At 39.1% G+C, this 10418-nt stretch overlaps 1 protein-coding gene and 1 non-coding gene across 5 annotated transcripts in view; both read left to right on the plus strand.

Moving 5' to 3' along the window:
- The first annotated feature begins 931 nt into the window (after positions 1–931).
- Positions 932–10418, plus strand: part of Blm (BLM RecQ like helicase) — a 105542-nt gene continuing 96055 nt past the window's right edge. For 3 of the 4 annotated variants that reach the window (XM_047542444.1, XM_047542446.1, XM_047542447.1), the window contains exon 1: positions 932–976. The gene's annotated coding sequence lies outside the window, so the exon portion shown is untranslated. The remainder of the gene's footprint in view (positions 977–10418) is intronic. The other variant, XM_047542445.1, reaches the window with a different exon arrangement.
- On the plus strand, positions 3910–3960 carry LOC124978426 (U7 small nuclear RNA). The gene has a single exon (XR_007107447.1). It is a non-coding gene; the product is annotated as a U7 small nuclear RNA (small nuclear RNA).

The following is a 10418-nucleotide window of genomic DNA, read 5'->3' on the forward strand; positions in this document are numbered from 1 at the left end:
AGTTTTTCTTATGAGAAGGAAGGAAGGCAGGCTGGGAAGAAGAAAAGGAAGAAAAAAGAAATAAGATCTGGCATCACAGGGCCCACACTCTGGGGTGGCAACAATCAGCAGGAAGTGAAGCTTCATGTGAACTCAGGTACTGCACACGTACCTTGAAGCATTTGTTTCAAACCCCATTTTCCTGACAATGGCAAGCTACAGTTGCTCATGCAGAGTACATGTGGGACAGGGGGCCAGTGTTATTAAAGGGGACAAAGAGGAATGACTGTCAAAGCCTAACAGAGGCAGATGATCAAAACCAAAAGATGTGGACAGAAGCTTGGCCTGACCTGTGGGAACAGACATCTCAGCTTCTGTCTAAGGCCTGTGATTCTTTTCTTCTTTCTTTCTGTACCGGGTATTAAATCAAGGATCGCTTAAGCACTGAGTCATACCACCAGCCCTTTTCATTTTTTATTTTGAGGCAGGGTCTCACTAAGTTTTTAAGGCCCTTGCTGAGTCTGGCCTCAAACTTGTGACCCTCTTGCTGCAGCCTTCGGAGTCCTGGGATTCCAGGCCTGCGCCACTACGCTCACATAACGCCAAGATTTTCAACCCTGCCACAGTCCGAACCCAGATGCTTGTTCCATGAAAAACCTTCACCAACACTTAAGAAATACACAAAAAAAACATAGACCCCCGACAACCAGGTCCGGAGGCCCCGGATTTAACTACTGTCACCTGACTTTCCTTTTCGGACTGATTGGGCTTTGAAAACTCGGGCCTCTTCAGGCACCATACGGGGTCAACCCCGCCTAGCAGCCCTAGGGGGCGGGAATAAATACCAGTGGCAATGTTATTGGTCAAGTGCCTCAGGACGCAGCCAATCAGAGCCTTCCGGCTTGTGGCGCGCAGTGAGCTGGCACCCGGCGCGGAGGCCGTGGTTTCTGCGCGCGGAGTTTGGATTCTGGTTCGGGGTTTGGATCCTGCTTGAGGGGTGAGTTCCTTGTGCCGCCTGTGAAATTACTGCTCTCCTGAACCCAGTTCCTCTCCTGACGGCCCGGCTCAGAGCTAGAGGCCTAACCGGTTCCTCTGTTGTTCTCCTAGGCCCTCCCAGGCCTCCCGAAACCGAGGCCCGGGGAACGGGCGAACCTTGCCAGGTCCCTCTGGGCATCGGTGGCAGAGCCGGGTCTACCACCCATCCTGTTGTTGTCCATGTACTCCAGTGCTAACACAATAATTGCACAGAATAGCCGCGGGGTGATCCAGGCTCTGCCCGCATTTCCATCCCGAGAGGAAATTAAAACGCTTTGCTCTTTTTGAGTGTCTACAGTGTGCCATGTGTCTCGCCCCCATTACCGTGCAATTGTAGCTTCACAGCACTCTAGCAAAGTGATGTGGTTTAAGAAAAGGCTGCATCAGATTGCCAGAGTTTGTATCCTGGCTCTTGACACGCCATCTGTATTCACAGGTTACTTAAACTTGGTTTCCGATTGTCACAGGGGAAAAATGATCTTCTTCCTGAAGTTTTATTAAGATTAAATGCTTTAATATATGCAATAAATGCTTCAAAGAGTTCCTGGAACATGGTAAGGTTTCTGTTATTGCCCAGAAGTAGGGAAAATTGTCTTCCTTTTAGACATGGAGTATTAAGGCACAAAGAGATGGTCTCATAAATGATAGAAATCTGATTCCAAAGAATCTCACACATCATCAGGTTTTCTTCCACATCCCTCTGCCTTTAAATCAGAACTTTAAATGTTGGTATGAGATGGAGTAGGCATCTGGCAGCTCCTGATGCCACCAACGTAGATAAATAGCACTCCTGTGCTACAGTCTAGATTAAGGGGCAGGAATGGGAGAGACTGAGTGAGAGATAAGAAGACAAAGGGTGCAGGCAGAACTCTGGAGAACAGATTCAGCTGAATAAACATTTTGTTAGATGGTCTGCTATACTGTCAGAAAGTTGCTTATAGTTTACTTGAAGGAAATGAGATTTCTAGGTCTTGAGTCTTTTTGAGGGAGGATGGTAGTACTGGGACTTGAACCCTCTGCCACTGAGCCACTCCCTAGCCCTTTTTATTTTATTTTGAGAGGGTCTTGATAAGTTGCAGAGCCTGACCTGGAACTTGCTATCCTTCTGCCTCACCCTCCTGAGTAGCTGGGATTACAAGTATGCACTACCCCTCTTAAGTCACTTTCAATGACTGTCACCATAATAGCACCTTATCCATATAATTTATAATCCTAACAGTAACCCAGAGAGGTGGTTATTGCCTTTATTTTACTGATGAGGAACCAAGAGTTGAAAATTAGACAAAGACCTTCATGTTGGATGTGTAGTAAAAGAACAATATGCAAGGGAATTATGTACTTAAGAATAGTCAGTATTAACTATGGGATATAAGGATGGGAAGGAGTGGGATTTTAAATATATCTGAAATGTTTTATGCCTTTAAAAGAGGAATAGGGCAGAATTTAATTTCTTAAGTTTGGTTGGAGGTACATGAATATCATTCTGTTGTTTCATACTTTTGTGTATGTATCTTTTAACATTTATTTTTCTCAAGGGAAGAAGGGATAGAATAAAGAGGGCCATGGTAGTTGCAAAGTAATTGTGGAAACTTAGTGCTGAAAGCCCCTGAGGATCTCAATAACCTGTAGGATAAAATCTCAACTCCTTAGCATAGATTAGGCCTTTGAAGCAGTCTGTAACAACATATTCTGCCAGTCTTTGTGCACATAGTGCATTGACTACTCTCTACAAACTCAGTCCTGTCTGAAAGGTTCCACTTGTCTTTTAAGATCCAATTCAGTGTTCTCTGAAAAGCTTCCCTACCATTTTTCTGTTTTTCCTTCCTCTGAGAAACCATAATGCTTTTAAGACTTTATTGTCAGACTTTCCCCACTGCATTGTAATCATTTGTTGGCATGTCTATCTTCACTTGTCTAAACGCAGTAATTATGTCTTGCTCATCTATACTTCAGTGCCTATTGGGCTGCCTGGCACAAGTAGTTACTGGGTAAATATTAGCTGAATGAAAAATACAAGTCGAAATTGGATAGAAGTTCTTGGAGTTATGATGTATTTACATTGTCTCTAGAATGACAAGGAACTATTGAGTTTACTTTGTTTAAAAATTCTTATGTTACTGAAACATTTTAAGTATCATTTCAGGAAAACATTTGTCATAATGCAGAGGTTCAGTCACTTTACCTGTTTTCATTTTTCATGAATCCTTTCTCCATTTTATACAGATTTTCTTAGGTAGTTATAATCATACTGTACTCATAATTTATTGTTTTCCTTTTTTCAATATTAAATATTCTATATAGTTACTCAGTCTTCCAGGTTGTCATTTATCTTGTAAATTATCACAAAATTCTTCTCTTCTTGGTGTGAAATGGTGCCTCATGCTATTAAGAAAAGTCAGACATTTTCCATAATTCTATTTAGTGTCTGTATAATTCTGGTGCACTATGTGTTTATTTATTTATTTATTTTTTGATCATTTGTTCATGGGTACTTGGATGATCTTTACATTTTTTAATTTTAATTTTTTGTGATGCTGAGGATTGAACCTAGGGCCTCACATATGCCAAGCAAGTTGCTCTATCACTGAACCACATCTCTAGTCCACATATTTTTAAAAATATTTTTTAGATGTTGGTAGACCTTTATTTTATTCATTTATTTATATGTAGTGCTGAGGCTTGAACCCAGTGCCTCACATATGCTAGGTAAGCACTCTACCACTGAGCCACAACCCCAGCCTCCTAGCCCACATATTTTTTAACATTAATCCTTTATTTGTTATTTGTTTATAATTTTTCTTTTTAAATTTTTATTATGAGAAGATACAGTTAAAATTATTATATATAATTTTAAAAGTTATATAAATTATAGCCTAATTATAAATTTATGTTGTACAGTATGATAACTCTTAGAGAATTTGTCTAGCAGGTTTTTCAGAAACCCTCCCCTAAAAAAAAGTTGTATAAATAGTAAATATAAATACCAATTATAAAATTATAATTACATGTAACCATCATTGAGATCAAGAAATAGAACTTGATCAATACCTCAGAAGAGTCTCTTCCCTGTCATAACTTCACAGTGGAGATAACTCTTCTGCTTTTTGTGCTTATAATTTTCTTGTCTTCATAGCTCATCTCCATCTATGCATCTATGAATAATATAGTTCAATTTTGCCTGGTTTTGAAGTGTATAAATGTGGTGATAACCATATGTATTCTGTCTTTCTTATTTGACTCAGCGTTATGTTTTATGAGAGTCTTCCCTAGAATAGGTAAAAGTTTTTTCATTTTAAATATTTTTTATGATTTTAATATATCTTAATTTATTTTTATTGCTGTAAAACATTTCATTACATTTCCATTCCTGTATCAGCCTCCCCAGTAGCTGGGAGTACAGGTGTACCACTATACCTGGCTACCATGGAATATTACAAAGCCTTAAAAAAGATAGAAATCCTGCAATATGAAAGAGAACAGATGAAACTTAAAGTCATATTATTATCTGAAATGTGCCAATGACAGGATAAATACTGCATGATTCTACTTATATGAGGTATCTGAAATAGTCCAACTACTGTCAGATGTTTTTGAAATCTCCTTGTTTTAATTTTATTGTGGTAACTACATCACATCTACCCTCTAATTAGATTTTTTAAGTTGAACAATATAATACAGGCAAAATATTGTACTGTAGATTTCTAGAGTATACTCATCTTCCATTACTAAAACTTCATACTTGTTGATTAGCAGCTTCTCATTCCCCCATCCCCTTATACCAGACCTGGGAAACAGCATTTTTCACATCTCTGATTTTGACTATTAGATACCTCATAAAAATAGAATCATGTAGGATTTGTCCTGTGATTGTCTTATTTCAAATAGCAATATGACTTTGAGGTTCATCTGTGTTGTTTCATATTGCAGGATTTACATATTTTTATAAGGCGGTGTAATATTCCATTGTAACCAGGTATAGTGACACACACTTGTCCTCCCAGGTATTTTGGGAGGCTGAGGCAGGAGGATCACAAGTTCAAGGCCAGCCTGGTCAACTTACTAAGATTCTGTCTCTCAATTTAAAAAGAGCTAGTGCTGTAGCTCAGTGGCGTAGTATTTGCCTAGTGTGCAAGAGGCCCTGGGTTCAAATCTCAGTCTACAAACAATATTCCATTGTATGTGTATACTACCGTAAGGGAAATCCCATATCCTGGTTCTGGGTATATTGGGGCACACCTGTAATTCTGATGATTTCAGAGGCTGAGGCAGGAGTAGCATAAGTTCAAGCCAACCTTGGTAATTTAACAAGATCCTGTTTCAAAGTAAAGTTTATTTTTTTTATTTTTTAGTTGTAGGTGGACCCAATACCTTTATTTTTATGTGGTACTGAGGTTTGAATCCAGGGCCTCACGTGTGCTAGGTGAGTGCTTTTACTGCTGAGCCATAATCCCAGCCCCTCAAAGTTTTTTAAAAAACTGGGGATTTAGTTCTGAGTGAGAGAGAGAAAGAGAAATCCCATATTCTCTCTCCTCTATACCCTCATAATACTTCATTTCTGTCATAATGATTCATTGTTATGAATAGTAGTGAACTTTTTCCCCACAACAATACACCTGCTTGTATACCTAATCAATGGTGCTACATGTCTCCATAAGATAGCCACCGACCATCTACAATTTGACTCAATTCTGTTGCTGTAAACTGCCCCCCAATGTTAAGAGCTCATTCCCATCAGACTGCACCTCCTGCACCATTTGCTTCTACTTCAGACTTTAATCAGAAGTGGTGGATCCCTACATTACCCACAACCTCTGTCCAGATTGGCTACAAATCAGAGATTCTCATAGCCCCATTTGGGTTTCAGTAATTTGCTAGAACAGGTCATAGAACTCCAAGGAGAACAGTTTGCTTCCTAGATTACAGCTTATTAGAAAAGAATACAACTCAAACAACCAGATGGAAGAGGCAAGGAATGTGGGAAAGGGGTATGGAGCTTTTATGCCCTCTCCAGGTGTACATGTTCACCAACCCAGAAGCTCTCTGAGCCCCATCGTTTTGGGTTTTTATGTAGGCTTTGTTGCCTAGGCATAATTGATTATGTAATTGGTGATTAAATCAATCTCTAGCACCTCCCTCCATTCCCCTCCCAGGAGGAAGTGTGTTTTAAATGTAAACTGTTGATAGGGTATGATGATGCATGTTTGTAATCACAGCTACTTGGGAGACTGAGGTAGGAGGATCGAAAGTTTCAGACCAGCCAGGGCAATTTAGTGAAGCCCTGTCTCAAAATTTTTAAAAAAGGGCTAGGGATATATCTCAGTGGTTAAGCACCCCTGGGTTAAATCATCCCTGGTACAAAAAAAAAAAAAAAGTGTACATTTTCCTAAATAATGCCAAGTTGTTTTCAAAATGGGTAGATGGAAGTACAGAACATGCCTGTATGACCAGCCCCCAATAGGAACCCTAGATTCTGAATCTCTAATAGGCTTCCTTGGCATTAAGAGCAGGGGGCACTCTCACAGGAGGTAGAGTGCATAGGAGGCCTGCACATGAAAACCAACAGACTGCACTTGATGTTTTGTTTTTCCCTTACTAATCTGGCTGTGTATTAGAGTGATGCTGTCATAAATCTCAGCTGTGAACATAACCATGTGCTGAGTCCATGAGTCCTAGCATGGCGGTGGTCTCTTAGAGCTTTTAAAATTTTATTTAAGAAATTTCTTGGAGGTTATAAAGCTATTTTTTTATTATTATTTTCTAGAAACTTTTATTATTTTGTCCCTTACATTTAGATCTGCAGTTTACTTCAAAGTGATTTATATGCATGGAGTGAGTAGGATTAAGTTTCATTTCTTTCCCATGTAGACATCCTATGCTCAAGCACCAGTTGTTGAAAAGACCATCCTTCCCCAGTGCTCAGCAGTGCTGCTTTTGCTTCAAGTTGGCTCTTTATGGGCTTGTTTCTGGGTTCTTTATTGTCTTCCATTGGTCTGTTTGTCTGTTCTTGCACCAATACCTCACCATTTGTTTTTGTTTTTTTGGTACCAGGGACTGAACCCAGGGGCACTTAACCACTGAGCCATAACCCCAGCCCTTTTTTTTATTTAGGGTTTCACTAAGTTGCTTAGGGACTCACTAAATTGCTGAGACTGGCTTTGAACTTGGAATCCTTCTGCCTCAGCCTCCTGAGTTGCTGGGATTACAGGCATGTGCCACCATGCCCAGCAATACCTCACCATTTTTTTTTTTAATATTGTTTTACATGTTGATAGACCTTTATTTTATTCACTTATTATGTGGTGCTGAGAACCCAGGGCCTCACACATGCCTTTCAAGCGCTCTACCACTGAACCACAACCCGGGTCCCAGTATCTCATGGTTTTTAAAATGTCTTTTTCTGTAGACTTTATATATCTTGCTTTTGGCTATTTTTTGAAATTTTGTATCTCTGTATGAATTTGAACTTAGCTATATGGTTCCTGTAGGAAAAAAATTATCATTTTGATTGGAATTACATAAAGTCATATATCAACTTGGGAGAACTGCATCTTTTTCCCCACCCTGGTCCTGGGAATTGAATCCAGGGGTGCTCTACCACTGTGCCACATCCTCACCCCTTTTTCTATTTTTATTTTGAGACAGGGTCTTGCTAAGTTGCCCAGGTTGGCCTCAAACTTTCTATCCTTTTTTTTTTTTTAAAGTGTACTGGGAATTGAACTCACTTTACCATTGAGCCACATCCCCAGCCCTATTTTTGAATTTTATTTAGACAGGGTCTCTCTGAGTTGCTTGGTGCCTCAATTTTGCTGAGGCTGGCATTAAACTTACAATCCTGCCTCAGCCTCCTGAGCTGCTGGGATTACAGGAGTGCTGTACCATGCCGGGCAAAAATTGCTATCCTTTTGCCTTATAGCCTCCTGAGACACTAGGATTACAGGCGTGTGCCACCATACCTGGTAAGAATTGACATCTTCACAATATTGTTTTCCAATTGTGAATATAGTTCATTTGTTTTTTTTCTTAATTTTTAAAAATAATGATATATACAGCTTTCTGAATAGATTCAATGGATGTAGTTCTGTGTGTTTTGAGGAGTATTTAAATTTTGATGTTATTATAAATAAGTTTTCTAGCTGTTTATTACTGATGTATAAAAATAGAATTAATGTTTGTGTATTGATCTCATATTCAGCAGTTTTCATAAATAGCTGCTGTACCAAATTACCACAAACTTAGTGGCTTAAAATGACACAGATTTATCTTACTGTTCTGTAGTTCAAAAGCTGAATGCATCTCACTGGGCTAAAATCGAGGTGTTGGCAGGGCTGCATTCCTTTCTGAGGACTCTGGGGGAGAATGCACTTCCTTTCCCTTTTCAGTTTCTGGAGGCTAATCACATCCCTTAAGCTTGTCTCCTTCCCACTGTTATTAGAGCCAACCACACTGGACTGAATCCTTCTCAAGTTGCCATCTCTGGTTCTGTCACGTGATTTTCTTTCCCACTTAAAAGGGTACTTATGATTATATGGGGACCAACTACATAATTCAGTATAGTTTTCCTATTTTTCTTTCTTGCCTTGGTTTTATTTCAGAATGATCCTATTTAAATAAATGTTTAAATACCTTTGCTATGCTTGACAACTGTCCCAAAATCAGATTCTAAAATTAAGTCTTTTCGGTCTAGAACTAACTTTGGTATTTCCAGAGGGCCCCTGGAAGTACCAAAGACTTGTGTTAGGCTTATATTTGTACGAGTACGTTAGATTTCTTTGGTACTGGGGATTGAACTTAACCCCCAAACCACATCCCTAGTGTTTTTTTTGTTTGTTTGTTTGTTTTTTTTTATATATTTTAAGATAGGTTCTTGCTAAGCTACTGAGGCTGGCCTCAAACTTGTGATCCTCCTGTCTCTAAGTTGCTGAGACTGGCCTTGAACTTGGGATCCTTCTGCTGCAGCCTCCTGAGGTGCTGGTAATATCGGCATGTGCCTCTACACCTGGCATGTATGAATGCATTATTAATATGTGTTTCACAATTGTATGAGAGTCCTAAAATTTTCATTTGTCTTGATATATGTTTTTGGTTTTAATTTTGGTACTGGGAACTGAATCCAGGGGTACTCTTATCTCTGAGCTGCATTCTCAGCCTTTTTTTATTTGAGTTTATTTTGGGACAGGGTCCTCCTAAGTTGCCCAGGCTTACCTGGAACTTGTGATGATCCTTTTGTCTCAGACTCCTGTGTAATTGGCATTACAGGTGTGTGTTCCACTCCTGGCTGTCTTGCTATATGTTGTGTCACAATTGTAGTGTTAAATTATTGTGTGCTGCAGAAATAACAAATTTCTTTATCCTTTGTGAATGGTCATCAGATCTTTAGTCATGGCTATTTTCTGTCTTGCCACAATAAATTGCTTTATTCTGTTCCCTTTCTGTAAGTTTTGCAAAGTGTTGTGTCATAAAGGAGGTTCACAGAAACTATGAAGAGTATTCTGACAAATACAGATTTATAATAACTTTGGACTGGGTAAGAATTTTTCAGAACTCTAATGAAGAAACTAATGGGTTCGTGAAATTGCCAACCAAAATTTGGAAGAAGAGAATTAATTAACATGAGCATAAGTGAAGTGATGAAAAAGTATTATTTAAAAAATGAAAAAAAATGTGTTATCTAGTCTTCCTATTTTAAGATCAGCTGTTTAGCAGCCTTAATTCCATCTGTGACAATAATTTGCTTTTATCATATAACCAAACTTATTCACAGCTTCAAAGTGTTATTATGTAGACTTTGGATCACAGGCTACAGGGCATTATTCAGCCATCCACACTCACTTATAGAATTTTAATAATTAGTCAGAAAAAAAATAATTAGCCAGATGAGGTGGCTCATGCCTGTAATCCTGTTGGCCTGGGAGTCTGAGGGAGGACTATCACAAGTTCAAAGTCAGCCTTAGCAACTTAGTGAGGCCCTGTTACTTAGCAAGACCCTGTCTCAAAATAAAATATGAAAAGGGCTGGCGATGTGACTCAGTGGTAAAGCACCCCTGGGTTTGATCCCTGGTACAAAAAAAAAAAAAAAGAATTTTAATAATTAAACTGAAGATTCTTTTAGGTCTTTTAGATTCTTTTAGATCTCTATATGTACAGTCATATCAATTATGACTATTAGTGGTTTTGCTTCTTTTCAGTTATTGCATGTTTCTCCCCCCTCCCCCCATTTTTGGTACTGGGGATTGACACAAGAGCACTTTACGACTGAGCTACATCCCCAGCCCTTTTCATTTTTTATTTTGAGACAAGGTCTCCCTAAATTGCCAAGGCTGACCTCAAACTTGTGATCCTCCTGTCTTAGACTCGAAAGTGCCTGGGATTGCAGGTGTATGCCACCAAGCCCAGAAGTTATTGTA

Source organism: Sciurus carolinensis, chromosome 2, assembly GCF_902686445.1.
Source record: "Sciurus carolinensis chromosome 2, mSciCar1.2, whole genome shotgun sequence".
Lineage (NCBI taxonomy): Eukaryota > Metazoa > Chordata > Mammalia > Rodentia > Sciuridae > Sciurus > Sciurus carolinensis.